Here is a 14,013-nt window from a genome sequence, read left to right as displayed (position 1 = left end):
CAAAAGCATATTATCAAAATACATTTTGATAAAAAAAAAAAATCAGATCTTTCTATCTTTTTCTTTTCTTTTCTTTTTCTTTTCTTTTTCTTTTCTTTCCTTTTCTTTCTTTCTTTCTTTCTTTCTTTCTTTCTTTCCTTCTTTCCTTCTTTCCTTCTTTCCTTCTTTCCTTCTTTCCTTCCTTCCTTCCTTCCTTCCTTCCTTCCTTCCTTCCTTCCTTCCTTCCTTCCTTCCTTCCTTCCTTCCTTCCTTCTTTCCTTCCTTCCTTCATTTATATCCATCCTGGAATGTATGCAGCTTGTGGTCATTGTTCTCTGCAATGCACAACAAAACCCATGTGTTGCTCCTTTTTTTTTTTTTTTTTTTTCATGTAGCTATCAGGGGAATCAATCCCAGTTGTTTTGCATGTCTGTAATTCTGAAGATTATAATTCCTGTTCATCATTGTTCGTTTTTTATTTACACCATCACCCTCTTCACCCACAGGATCCACTTTCTTCCTTTGATTGAATCCTCTGTGTCTGCATGAAACTGTAACAAAGGTAATTTTTTTCTTTAGTGCAAGGGTCTGAAACCCATGTCACCACCATTGCAGAGCCAAGGGAAATCCCTGGGCTCCTGATATGACACACCTGAGCTGAGAGGACTTCCCTCACTCTGCTGGGCAATACTGCTTCTGGTGTTTAAATTAATGGGGAGGTGAGCATTGTGCCGTGGGTGAATTTAGCTTAAAAGGGGGTAGTTTTGCTTATAAGGCAAGGTGAACCTATCCTTTATGGTAAGTATTCCTTTGAACTGAGCTGGCCAAAAAGAAAAAAAAAAAATGGAAGGAGACACGGAGATCAGCTTTACATGTTTTAATTATGTTGAAATTTCTGCATGTTGTGTATTTTGTACTTAAAAATCATATGATAAAGATGTGTTTGCTCCTAAAAACTTAGCAAGCTTTTGGCTGGCATTAAAGTAGCAACTTAAAGTTAATTAGTTAAACTCTAAGAAAATGTGAAAGACAGAAATGAATGCAGCTCTGTATTCATGAATATCATTCAGGGCCAGTTCACCCCATAGAAACGCAGTCCGGATGTGTTCCAGATGCTTTTATGCATATGCGTTTTTTGGTGCGTTTTTGCATCCTCCCCCCCTTTTTTTTTCTTAACCTTAAGGGCCAGTTCACACCACATGTAGTCCAGTGCATTTTTTTTCCTGCATCAAAACACATGGAAAGTAGGTTATATGGTTTTTAATGGCATAGTTCACACCAGTGCGTTCCAGTTCCAGGAAAAAAAGTAGAACATGCTGCATTTTTCCTGCACTGGACTGTACTGGAACGCTGTAAAAAGCATCAAAAATGCACTGGAACACCCCAAAAATGCACTGGAACACACATGTCCTTATTTAAGGTTAAGAAAAAAGAGGGAAAAAAAATGCACTGGACTGCATCAAAAACGTACTGGAACATGTCAAAAAGGTGCATGCAGAAAAGTATCTGGAACACATCCGGACTGCATTTCTATGGTGTGAACTGGCCCTTAATAAGGACATGTGTGGTCCAGTGCATTTTTGGTGCGTTTTACAGCGATCCAGTACAAGAAAAATGCAGCATGTTCTACTTTTTTTTTTTTTTTCCTGAAACTGGAACGCATTGGAACTGCAAGCACTGTTGTGAACTATGCCATTGAAAACCATATAACCTACTTTCCATGCATTAAAAAAACGCACTGGGCTGCATGTGGTGTGAACTGGTCTTCAATGTATTTTTTAAATTAAAGCAATACAAGTTCCTGAATTTGTCCTGCTATCAGCCTCTTGTAATGCGTAATACATTGTCCGAATGCGCATCAAAAACAAACTTCCAAAATGGCCACGGCGCCCAGCGTGCTTGCGTCATGTATCAAGGTCCCAACTTGTGCATGTCGTCATAAAATGACATCATCATACACTTTTTGTGTACAATACATGACTGAGCTGCTGCACAGCCCCGCCTCCTCTGGTACCAGCCACCCCAGTGCCTGGCATCTTCACCCTCACCCCGGTGTCCCACCCAGCAACTTCCTCCCTTGCTGATTGTGGTACATTGGTTGAAGAGGACAGAGGCAGTTTGAGATTAGCGAGGAATGAGGAATCTAGTGGCCATGTGTCTTCCAGGACAGGGTATGCGCAAGCATTGGACACTGCCATGATCCCCTACTCATGGATTGTGTGTGCAAAGATCAGCTCCAATGCCAGCCCATAGCGGTGCACTAAATGCTGGAATCATACTAATCCTGACACCCCCCTGAACACACCGCCCCCCATAAATCCAACCACCCCCAGTCTGTGGAACAATTGCCTTCCACGAAACTGGTCCCTGATGCCAAAAAGGTTGGGAATCGCTTCCTTAGAGCACACATCCCAACTTATTTGCTTCTGACTGCTGTCAAGAGTTGACCATTGGCATTACTTATGAGCAAGGTCCTAAAACTCCTCTCCATAAATTAGTTTGCACCCACTTTATACTGCTGATGGACAGTCCAAGATGGTGGCATTGATAAAGCCAATTTATGAAAGTACAGTGACCAGCACTTTAATTATAAGCCCATATTTCTTGAATCTGTGGTCACTTGACAGGCCACATCCTAAGTCTTCTCCTTTTTTTTAATGGTCTGTAGTATGAAAGGGTAAGGTGATCTGCTGCATAGAAAGCAGCTTGTGAACACTGGTCTACAATTCTAGGAAGAATGTGACAGTGGATTTAGGTAAATAAATTGGGGTTCTTTTTTTTTTTTTTCCCCTTTTAGTTTAGCTTCAATTCGCTTAATGCATTGCATACTTCTGACCAAATTTTATGTTCCTGGATTTCCCCTTTAAATCACTCTCTTGAATACTGGCAGTGATATTGCAGCCCTGAGTTATCAGCCACTCTCTGCATTTTTAGAAGAACGATGTACTGTGCTTTTCCATTTCTTCATTTAACGTATTTCACATGATGGAGAGTGCAGAAGACTTATTCACAGTGGCGCCCGCCACTGCTTATTCATTTACAGTGAGTTTACTTATCAACCAGAAAATGATCACCCACCTAATGTGGAGTAGGTTCCCCTTTTGTCGCCAAAACAGCACTGACCCATTGAGGCATGGACTCTACTAGACGTCTGAAGGTATGCTGTGGTATATGGCACCAATCAATCTGCCAGCTTGCCTTCTTCCTATAGTACATTGTGGTGCCATCTCTTTCCCAGGTAAGTGACTCATGCACCTGGCTATCCACATGATGTAAAAGAAAACAGAATTTATCAGAACAGGCCACCTTCTTTCATTGCTCTGTGGTCCAGTTATGTGCCCATTTAGATGCTTTTGACTGTAGACACGGGTCAGCATGGGCCCCCTGACCGGTCTTTAACTACACAGCCCCATAGGGAACAAACTGATGCAATATGTGTTCTGACACATTTCTGTCGGAACCAGCATCAAGGTTTACAGCAACTTCCATTGTATCCGACTACATGGGCCACGCTTTGCTCCCCACGTGCATGACGTTGCTTGACCTCCCATGACTCTGACCAGTTCCTCCTCCTTGGACCACTTTTGGTAGGTCCCACTGAAAACAAGGAGCATCCCACATGAGTGGCAGTTTTGGAGATGCTCTGACCCAGTCGACAATTTGAACTTTGTCAAAGTTGCTCAAATACTTTTGGTCGCCCATTATTTCTGCTTTCAGCACATCAACTTCAGGGGCAATATGTTCACCTGCTGCCTAATATATGCCACCCACTTTCAGATCCCTTTGTAACGAGATTATCAATGTTCATGTTACCTGTCACTGGTCATAATGTTATGACTGACCGGTGTAGCGGCTTTGCCTTGAGCAGGAAATTTCTGCTGCTGGAGAAAATTGACCCTCAAGTGTCTTTGAAGATCACAGTCTCTTCCTGCATTCAATAAAACTTCAGGGCGTGCCTCAAAGAAAAAAATGATATACTACTGGTAATGGAAACACCATGCAGGAGACAGAGATACCTAGGGACGGTGTAAGTAGATTTGTCCTCTACTTTTAATCAGCAAGGCAACAGACATAGCATGAATGCAGAAGGGCTTTGTTTGGCAAGTTCATAGCATAAAACAAAACATCTGCTTGTTATTATTACTTATTAAACTCAAGTCATTCCTAACAGGGTGCCCCCTAATGAGTTCCCCAAAATAAACAGGCTGCTCTGGTACCTATAGTGTTTTGTCAGCAGAGAGCCCTGAGCATCAGTCATTTCACATATTTATGGGCCTGTGCACAGCTGGGACTAATTACAAGATCTGGTTGCTGGGTAAGGCCTCATGTACACTGCTGCTGCTAAACAGACGTTTAGCCCCCTTTCACACTGGGGCGTTTTTCAGGCGCTTTTGGGCTAAAAATAGCACCTGTAAAGCGCCTGAAAAACACCTCCCCTGCAGTCTCAGTGTGAAAGCCCGAGTGTTTTCACACTGAGGCAATGCGCTGGCAGGACGTTAAAAAAAAAAAAAAAAAAGTCCTGCAAGCGGCATCTTTGGAGCGGTGTATACACGACTCCTCCACCGCTTCTGCCCATTGAAAATTAATGGGCACCGCTGCTGAAGCGCCTGCAAAGTGCTTCGGCAGTGGCGCTACATGGGGCATTTAACCCCTTCGGCCGTTAGCGGGGGTTAAAAGCGCTCCGCTAACGGCCGAATAGCGTTGCTAAAATTATCATAAAGCGCCGCTAAAAACGAGCGGTGTTTTACTGTCAAAGCCCGCCCGCTCCAGTGTGGAAGCAGCCTTAGGAGATGTTGGGCATTTTTTTCAATTGCTTCTGAACTCTCCTCTGTTATCTTATCAGTACATGTACACAGGGTCGTTTACAGTCGTTTCTAGGCAAAGTTTAGAGGCTTTTTTTGGAATGCAAAAAAATGGGTTCAGAAGCTGAGTTTAGAGGCATTTCAAGCGCCAAACGCTTCTAAGCATGGCTAAATGTGGTTACTTATGTTTAGCCGCATTTCGTTTACAGGCGTTTTTCATTTTTGGCTAGTTTGAAAAAATAAAATAAAAATAGAATAAAAAAAGCAGAAAAACGCAAACACGGCATGTAAACATGACAAAACGGACATTTTAAATGTGGGTTACTATCTGTCAAGTTAAATTGTTCAGGAGAGGTTCTGAAAATGTACATGAAACCTTAGATGTGGACTTCACAATGGAAGCTTTATTCTACCCAAAGCTCTACAAAGCCTTTGGATTCCAGAAACCAGACAAGAATATATTAAAATAGATTTGAATTCAGCTGTATATCCTTTTGGGGCCCCCTGGAAGTATATGCCATAATGTGCTAGTATGCACCACTTATTCGCACATTAGGCAACGTACCTGTCAAACAAAAACCCTCCAGCGCTGCACTGTCAGCCCTCCAGCTGAGTCCAGGTGCTTCCAGCTTCTGGTCTTTCTGTTGGGTTCTCTCTGTTTGGCCGCTTGAATAGTGGACCTACAATGACATAATTCCCACAGGAGTCACATCATCATGCGCACAGGAGTCACATCATCGCGCCACAAAGCAGTGCTATAAATATACACTGAGCTGTGTGTGCATATATATTTTCTGAAAGCAAAGGCCTGGGAGAAAAACATGTTGGCTGTTGCAATTTTTTATGTCACACCATACTTGCTCATCGCTTTTTCAAATGCAATTTTTTGGGAAAAAATACACTTTAATTGTAATGCACAGAAACACAATATAATACCCAATTGTTTGGTAAAATAAACCTAAAAGGTGATGTTACAGCAAGCCAATGAATACCCAACATGTCACACTTTCATTTATATACACCTGTGTAGGGCTGCAACTAACGATTATTTTCATAATAGATTATTTGGCCGATTATTGTTTCGATTAATCGGTTAATAACCTTAAAAAAAAAAAAAAAAGTGTGTATAATTTAGTTAATATGTAAAGTTTTAAAAAAGGCAATTTATTCTTAAAGTGGAGTTCCACCCAAAAGTGGAACTTCCACTCATCAGATTCCTCCCCCCCTCCGGTGACACAGTTGGCACCTTTCAGGGGGGAGGGGGGTACAGATACCTGTATATTACAGGTATCTGTACCCATTTCCGGCATAGATAGCCGCAGAATCTGCGGTTATTTACGCCACTTCCTGCTCCCTCCCCGCTGCCTGCTGGGAAACACACGGGTCCCAGAGGCAGCAGGGACCATCTGTATTCCGCTGCGCGACTCGCGCATGCGCAGTAGGGAACCGGGAAGTGAAGCCGCACGGCTTCACTTCCTGATTCCCTTACCGAAGATGGAGGCGGCAGCACCCGAGGACGGAGAGACGCTTCGGCCTCGGGTGCCGACATCGCGGGCTCCCCGGACAGGTAAGTGTCCATGTTTTAAAAGTCAGCAGCTGCAGTATTTGTAGCTGTTGACTTTTAAAAAAAAAATTTTCGGCGGCGCTCCGCTTTAAATATCTCTATACAGTGGTAAATATAAATAACCAACTATATGTTTAGGGAGCAAAATATCTAATCCACTCTTGAGAATAACAGACAGAAGAGATATACTGTATATACTGTTAGAGGAGATATACTGTATATACTATTAGAGGAGATATACTGTATATACTATTAGAAGAGATATACTGTACATACTATTAAAGGGTGAATCTGATAAATATTAAGAGACTCAGAGATCAAATGTTTTCCTTCAAAACAAAATTTCATTTTAAGAACGTTTGTTCGATTTTCTAATCGTTAGTGGGGTCAAGTCGACGTTCATTTTCAACCACGGGAACATTTGGAAATAGAAAACTTCCTGGTCAAAGGAATTTTCAGACAGTGTGTGTGGTTTTCATTCAGAAATTACATTCATTTTAAAAACAGAATATTAAAAACAAGTGAAAATTTCAAGCAACATTCTTTCATTCAGCGAATATACAAAGACTTTTTGTCTGAATATTCTCGTGTGAAAATCGATCAGTGTGGCCAGCTCGGGTCACACCTAGGCAGTTTGCTTTTGATCTGTTTCTGCAGTGCTTTTTGCTGTGCGTTTTGATTTTTGCGCATGTGATTTTGCGGCGATTTGCGTTTTTGCATTTTCTTTGGCCAATTTGTTGTTGGGCACATTAAAAAACACAAATTGCTGTAAAAATGCATTAAATGCTTTTCTGCAGCTTCTCCATTGAAGTATATTGAACCCAAAAAGCACAGTTTTTGAGTTTAAACAAAAAGTCCCTGACCCTTTCCAAATACGCAGCGGCTGAAAAAAGCGTAATGTGAACGTGTCCAATGGGAAACCATGTTAATGAACTGCAGTGCGCTTCTGCAAAAAAGCACCAAAAAACACATAGATGTGAACCAGGTCTAAGACGTTTACTAACATAATGAGGTTAAAAAAACTAAAATTAGCCCTTTTATAGTACAAAAAAAAAAGCAGATAATCACTACTGTAAGGGGTTCATTTTTTACTGTAGAACTGTGAAAGTAACATCTACAGTAGCGATTATTTGCTCTTTTTGTACTATAAAAGGGCTTGTTTTAGTTTTTTTTAACCCCATTATGTTACTGGCCGATTAATTGATTAAGAAAATAGTAATCGATTAATTTCATAATAGTTTAGTTGTCAATTAATCGATTAGTTTTTTCAGCCCTACACCTGTGGAATGGCAACAAACTATGATATTTAAAAATCTCCATAGGCTACACTTTAAAAGCCTTTACAGGTAGTTTAGAGTTGCAGATGAGGTCTGGTGTTAGAATTATTGCTCTCACTATGACATTCGTGGCGAATCACGTGTGGCACGATCACCATTCACATGTGTGCAGGGCCTACATATGCATTCAGCTTTGCGTGTGAGCACATGGGGATGGGGGGCACTTTAAATGATTTTTTTTACTTTATTGTTTATTTTTTAAATATTTTTTACACTGTCTTAGCAATAAAATTGATCAAATTTTTTTTAATATCACAAGAGAGGAACAACATTCCTTGTAATAGTTGGGGGCAGAGGCAGAGAGAGATATTCTTTACTGAGACATCTGGGGTCTATTAGATCTCTTCTCTGCCTTCAAAAGCATCTGATCAAACCTGTATGCTTGTTCAAGTTAAGTGACCAACTTGGTAGTGCCAAGATCATAATGAATGAATGAACAGAAGCTATGAAAAACTGTTTTTTTTTTTTTTTTTTTTCCAAAATTTTAATTCTTTTTTAGTTTGGCAAACAAGAAAAAAAAAAAACAAACGGTGGTGATTAACCGCTTCCAGACCGCCCCACGTAATTTTACTGTGGAAGGCGGCCCGGGTGCGCAAAATCACGTACCTGTACATGATTTAGTGCATGCGGTTTTGGGGGCGCGTGTGGCTCCTGCTGTGATTGGACACAGCAGGTTCAGCGGCTGCGGCGACCTGTCGATCGTTCACAGGAGAGACGGATCAGCCGTCTGCCTGTGTAAACAAGGCAAACGGCGGATCTGTCAGGAAGGGAAAGAGAGATCTTGTGATTCAGCTAAGCTGAATCACTGATCTCTCTTTTCCTTAAGTGTTAAGTTAACTGCCCCACAGAGTTAGTAAGCACCTCCCTAGGGAACGTTTAACACTTTGATCGCCCCTGGTGTTAATCCCTTCCCTGCCAGTGTCATTTATACAGTAATCAGTGCATTTTTATAGCACTGATCACTGTGTTGGTGTCACTGGTCCCCAAAAAGAGTCACTCAGTGTCAGATTTGTCCGCTGCATTTTCACAGTCCCGCTAAAAATCGCAGATCGCTGCCATTGCTAGTAAAAACAATAAAAATAAAAAGTACCAAAATCTATCGCCTATTTTGTAGACGCTATAACTTTTGCGCAAACCAACCAATATATGCTTATAGGTATTTTTTTTTACAAAATGTATTTAGCAGAATACATTTTGGCCTAAATTTATGAAGAAATTTGATTTTTTTTTTTTTTTTTTTTTTTTTTATTGGAAATGTTTTATAGCAAAAAGTAAAAAAACATATTTTTTTTTTTTTATTTAAAATTGTCGGTCCTTTTTTTGTTTATAGCGCAAAAAATACAAAGCGCAGAGGCGATCAAATACCACCAAAAGAGAGCTCTATTTGTGGGGAAAAAAAGGACATAAATTTTATTTAGGTACAGCGTCGCACGACCCGCAATTGTCAGTTAAAGCAATGTAGTGCCATAGCGCAAACAATGGCCTGGTCAGAAAGTGGGTAAAACCTTCTAGAGCTGAAGTGGTTAAATACCACTAAAAAAAGCTCTATCTGTCTCAAAAAATAAAAATTGCATTTGTGTACAGTGTTGCATGATTGCACAATTGTCAAAGTCCAACAGAGCTGAAAGATGAAAATTGTCTTGTGCAATCTTCTTCTTGATTCTCTTGTCTCCATTTCCTCTTCTTTCCTATGTACTACGACTATCAGTACTTGCTAGCTGGCAGACCATCTCTAAATGGCCCGGGAGACCCCTGTATTTTATACCTCTGTTATTATCGATATTCTTATACAAACAGAATACCTTATGTTTGTTACTTTCTGAGCCTGAGCATAAATTTCGGTATGCTTACTTGGCTATAATTTCCATTGGCCTTGACTGTTTGTAACACTTTCAATAAATGAGTTTAAGCCAGGTTTCTGCACAGATGTCAGTGTCAATGGAAATCGCATCCCGAAATTGCCAAAAGTAGTACAGGAACTACTTTTGGAAATCGGTGAGGCACTGCAAATGCGGTGTCACACTGATTCGGATGCTGCAATTGCCGCCGATTTGACATGTCAATCACATCAATGTGAACCAGGGCTAAACATAAGTCAGCAATGGCAGCCCACACATTTCTGTCCCATTAATTCACGTTAAACATTATTTGACATGACTCTTGTCGCAATCTGTGCTTAAAGTGGATGTAAATCCTCTCCTATACCCCGTGAAGTGAACAGCTTCAGATGATACACAGAGATGAAACAAATCTCCCTACAAACGTTTTACATGTATATCTGCTGTCTATTCTTTAGAAAGTGCACATTGTGTTAGAGATTTTCTCTCCCTGTTCAGCACTGGGAGTGCCAAGACAGCTGATTGGAGGAAAGGCACCCGAACCCCCAGCCCCCCCCTCCACAGCCCAGACACACAGGACTCAGGGATTTGGAGAGAGATAAGAAAACACTACAGATCTATGTGCCTAGGTCGAATTTCATGAATTGGGTTTACATCCACTTTAAGATTAGGCTCACACTAGATGTGGTGCGAATTCACAGAATTTGCTGCGGATTCGACACCGCATCTAAATCACTTCCTGTCCATGCAAACCAATTTCAGAGTGTATGGTAAGTCGGCACCCCGCAATCGGTTTGCAAAACAAAGTGAACACCTATGTGATCCGATTCTGGTGCAGAAAAAAAGGGTCCTGCACCAGTTCGGTGCAAATGCGGTACGATTTCAGCCCTACAAATCCATGGCTCAAATTGCACCCCAGAGACACTGCATGTAGTTCACACAGGAATGTGCTGCGATTCCTGTGCAAATTACATGCGGTGTGTGAACCCAAGCTAAAGCTACTAGTGAGCAGGGTTTTTTTGTGCGCTGATGAGAAAGGGCACATTTATTATTCGTTCATCAGTCTTTTGTTTACAGCGTTTTTGCACTTTGTAAAAAGTGGAGGCAGCCACTAAAGTCGCATTGGGGAAGTAAGTACCCACGTGTCATAGTTTGTGCTGTACTGATACAGGCGGTCTTGTAAGCACTATGACTTTCAAGGTTTCCGGTCGATATCTCTTTTTAAACTTGTAATACCTAAGAGCGAGACTACTGAAAAGTGAGTGGTTTTCACACAAAGCCACAGCTATCTTCGTGGTTAGTCATTCTAAGACTCCTGAATCTAAAGCACACATTACCGTGTCTATTCAGTTCACCTCATTTACAGGAACATGTAAAACTTCTCATATGTTTGGCAGAACCTAACATTTTTGCCATTGTATATACAGTCTCTGTGCTGGTTGTGTTTTTTATGTTTTATTTTTGTTGTTTTTTTTAACCATCTCAGCTCTGGAATGTTTTTTACGCCCTTCATGACCAGGGCATTTTTTGCTATTCAGCACTGTGCTACTTTACTAGCGATTGCACAGTCTTGCAACACTGTATCCAACTGAAATCTACGTATTTTTTTCACACAAATAGAGCTTTCTTCAGGTAGTATTTGATTACCACTGGGTCTTTTATTGGGTTACATTCATATGATTAACTATGATGTACTGTCATAAATGGGTTACATTCGTGTGATTACTAGTGATCTGTGATTAGCTACAGCTAATCACATGGTACAGGGTTCTGTGATTGGCTCATATCTGTGGGACAATCACAGCATAGGCAACACAGCTGTTATGAATTAATTCATTCATAACAGCATTATTTAATCGCATAGCGATCCAGTGGACACAGCAGTTGCATGAGCAGTGCGCTGTGTGCCCCAAACCCAAAACAGGCTGGATGACGTATATTTCATCCAGCCTGTTTTGGGTTTGGGGCCACCACCCGGTTGGCAAGTGGTTAACCATTTTCAGACCACTGCATATATACTGCAGCAGGGTGGCCCGGCTGTGCAAAATCACATACCTGTATGATTTTTATGCACACGATCCAGGAGGAGAGCACTCGCTGCCGGAGCCCCGCTCCTGCTGTGATTGGATACAGCGGAAGCCAATCAGCGGATCCGGTGGCCTCAATGGCCGCTGAACGTTCGGAGGAAAGGCAGAACCGTGGTCTGCCTATGCAAACAAGGCAGATTGCTGTTCTGTCAGGGAGTAATAGAGAAATCTTGTGTTTCAGCTAAGCTGAAACACGGATCTCTCTTTTCCTCTAGTGCATCCACTCCCCCCCACAGTTAGAAAGCATTCCCTAGGAGTTCACTTAACCCCTTGATCGCCCCTAGTGTTAACCCCTTCCCTGCCAGTGTCATTTATACAGTGACAGTGCATTTTTTAAGCACTATATGTAGTAGAAATCATATTGGCCTAAACCAATGAAGAAATTTGATTTTACTTTTTTTTTTTTTTTTTTAATTTGGAATGTTTTATAGCAGTAAGTATTAAAAATATTGTTTTTTTATTTTCAAAATTATCGGTCTTTTTTTTGTTTTTTTTGTTTTTTTTGTTTATAGCGCAAAAAATGAAAACCACAGAGGTGATCAAATATCACCAAAAGAAAGCTCTATTTGTGAGGAAAAAAAGGACATCAATTTTATTTGAGTACAGTGTCGCACAAGCGCGTAATTGTCAGTTAAAGCAATGCAGTGCCATGTATTAAAAAATGGCTTGGTTAGGAAGGGGGTAAAACCTTCCGAAGCTGAAGCGGTTAAAGTGATTATAAACGTTTTGTGTGTGTTTTTTTTTTTTTTTTTTTTTAATTTTATTTTTTACAATATGTTATAATTACCTGCTCTGTGCGAGAGTTTTGCACAGAGCTGGCCCAATCCTCCTCTTTCGGCATCCCATAATACACACACACACAGACGGGCTCAGGCCTACCCCCACTCCCCTCTCACTGGCTATGATTGAACTAATGAGAAGGGAGAGAGCCTCAGTTATGATATAAGGGGGGGAGAGCTGCATACTGAAGATTTTAAAGGTAAAAAACCTTCAGGCTTCAGTACAACTTTTAACTTTTAAAGGGATGCTGTAAGGGATGCTCTAACTGTAACCCCCATCATTTACTGGGAGTCAGGCCAGTTGAGAAGAAGCAGGAGAAGTGTCAGCTGATTTGCCAAACACAGAGAGCGAAAAACTGCTAGAGGAATGGCATGCCTCTTTTGCTTATGCATATTGCAAATAAACATTTTTCACAAAGAAGGTGGCATAGATATCAAGCAACATTACAAAGATTCCATAAATATTTGCATAGATGGTTTCTTGTTTTTGGATGATCCCAACACATGCTTACAACTCTCCTTAAGAGTCTGCTGGCAGGTCTCCATGTTGATGGAGCCCCCCCGCCCCCGACACAGCCATTGCTTTCATGATAGCTAAGTAGCTATGTTTATTAATACAAGGACTCTTAACTGAATATACTTGAACTCAAGTACTCAGCCAGAGGTTTGTGTACCTAAGGGGAACTTCGACACCTAATCATATCAGTATAGAATCTTAATAAGACCTAAGAATGAATTTTAGTTTTCTAACCCCCCCCCCCCCAAAAAAAAAAATGTATATAGTTATAAATGTCGATAAGGTGTACTGGTACCCCACACCAGGGGAATTGTAAACTTTGGGAGACGTTTATATACATTCTCATCAGTTGCCCTTCATCATGTGTCACAGTTTAAAAATCTGTTACAGACTTGACACTGATTTATCATAATGTCTCTTTTCATGCAATAAATGTGTCTTGTCGCATTACGGTGGTTTTGTCGTATTGTATGAAAGTGTGACACTTTTTTTTCAATTTGCCTTAATGATAAGAAAGTAGAAAAGCATTCACCCATTTTCAGATATATGCATTGTTTACAAAAGTGGTCCACATCACTTCATTATGCCAAAAATGTCCAAAAACATTAGATATTGAAGTATTGATTGCAGACAATCGCAGAATAGGCACTCAAAATCATTTAGATGCAAAAGGTAGAATATGATTTGTGGCTGATTTGCACACATTTGCATGGTGTGATACAGAAACATAGAAGAGTGATTGCAGAAAAAAGACCAAGTGGCCCGTCGAGTCTGCCCCATTTTTGTTCTATTTATACATGTTTTTGTTTTTTATTTTTTTAACTATTTGTCTGAGTATAGATCCATGATTGTTTCGAGCATGTTTGAATCCACTTGCTGTTGACTGAATCACTACCTCTGCTAGAAGTCTATTCTAATAATGAACTGCTCTTTCAGGAAAATAATACTTTCTAAGATTAGTTTTGAACTTTCTTTCTGCTAGTTTGAGGTCATGTCCCCGTTTTCTTTATCTTGGCTTCATATTGAAAATCCTGAACCTTGTTCACCCCCTTGATGTATTTAAATGTTTCGATTGTGTCTCCCCTTTCCCTTCTTTCCTCCAGACTGTAC

General features: G+C 40.7%; 1 protein-coding gene across 6 annotated transcripts in view; it reads left to right on the top strand.

The window, feature by feature from the left end:
• Positions 1–14,013, top strand: part of ZMYND11 (zinc finger MYND-type containing 11) — a 147,908-nt gene that overhangs the window by 41,896 nt on the left and 91,999 nt on the right. For 2 of the 6 annotated variants that reach the window (XM_073629919.1, XM_073629920.1), the window contains exon 2: positions 486–541. The exons of 3 other annotated variants lie outside the window; for them this stretch is intronic. The gene's annotated coding sequence lies outside the window, so the exon portion shown is untranslated. Of the gene's footprint in view, positions 1–485; positions 542–3,082; positions 3,218–14,013 lie in introns of those variants that run through there. One more of the 6 variants, XM_073629921.1, reaches the window with a different exon arrangement.

This window comes from Aquarana catesbeiana, linkage group LG05, assembly GCF_042186555.1.
Source record: "Aquarana catesbeiana isolate 2022-GZ linkage group LG05, ASM4218655v1, whole genome shotgun sequence".
NCBI lineage: Eukaryota > Metazoa > Chordata > Amphibia > Anura > Ranidae > Aquarana > Aquarana catesbeiana.
Note: the sequence above shows the minus strand (reverse complement) of the source record. Positions and strands in the feature narration are given on the sequence as shown.